Below are 1,003 nucleotides of genomic sequence, written 5' to 3' on the forward strand. Positions count from 1 at the left end.
TCGATGTGTGAGAGTGGCGAAATTTAGAAGAATGTGTACTTATAGTTTCCTTATAGTTCATTTGTGCAGAGTCTCACGCACACTAAACTGCACAAATGGAGACGCATCGTGTGAAAAATAAAATAAAGAAAATCGTGACTGGTAGGAGAAGGATTGTTTATAAACAAACATACTGTTTTCACAGTCTCAGGCTTTCAGTACCATTTATAATGGATCAAATCAGAACGCATTTTTGAATCGGTTGTGTGGTTCATCAGCATCAGTTTTTAAAATTTTGTCAGAAGTGGGATTCGAACCCACGCCCTCAGACGAGGACCAGAATGCTCAGACCTGCTCTAGCAGGCAAGGTAATCCTTGAGTCTGGCGCCTTAGACCGCTCGGCCATCCTGACATTGTGGAACTACTGCAGCAATATAGGAAGAAGAAATCCGTTATCTCTTTGAAACTGTTTACGAAGTTTGACCGTTAGGACCTACGAGCAGCTGTTTACTGTAGGTGATTAGGAGTCTGTGTAGACTTTAGTGAATAGCTGAACAAGACAAGATGGACTGAAACTATATATCGACTCACAGGAGGCTTCCGAATATAGCGTTCACCCAATGGCATTGCTGTAAGTTCTAATGGTAGCGCAGAATGCGACTACTAATTGATTGAAGCTACAAGTTTTCTGTAACCAGCGACAGTTTATTTTATCCACACACTGTATTTCAGAAATTTAAACCTCCATCACCTGGTGGCATGTGTTGTTTGAACGACTTTGGGATAAACTGTGACAATGTCTAGCAATAGAAAGAACAAATCACTATTTTAGCGCATGACTCTAAGTTTTGGTGAGGTCTTTGATTACAAAGGGGAACAAAAATATAATTGTAAATGTAAAAATACCTTTAATGGTCACAGGGTCCCTTTTCGGTGTATTACATCACATAAATTCTGTAACACTGAAGGAAGCAAAGATGGAGCCTAAATTATAATAAGTGAACGTAACATATGTAATAATAAT

General features: G+C 39.1%; 1 non-coding gene across 1 annotated transcript; it reads right to left on the reverse strand.

The window, feature by feature from the left end:
- Nucleotides 1-275: 275 nt before the first annotated feature.
- Nucleotides 276-391, reverse strand: Trnal-caa (transfer RNA leucine (anticodon CAA)). Its single transcript has 2 exons — nt 354-391; nt 276-321 (listed from the first exon to the last, which is right to left on the reverse strand). It is a non-coding gene; the product is annotated as a tRNA-Leu (tRNA).
- Nucleotides 392-1,003: the final 612 nt, after the last annotated feature.

The sequence above is a fragment of the Schistocerca gregaria genome, chromosome 6, assembly GCF_023897955.1.
Source record: "Schistocerca gregaria isolate iqSchGreg1 chromosome 6, iqSchGreg1.2, whole genome shotgun sequence".
NCBI classification, from domain to species: domain Eukaryota; kingdom Metazoa; phylum Arthropoda; class Insecta; order Orthoptera; family Acrididae; genus Schistocerca; species Schistocerca gregaria.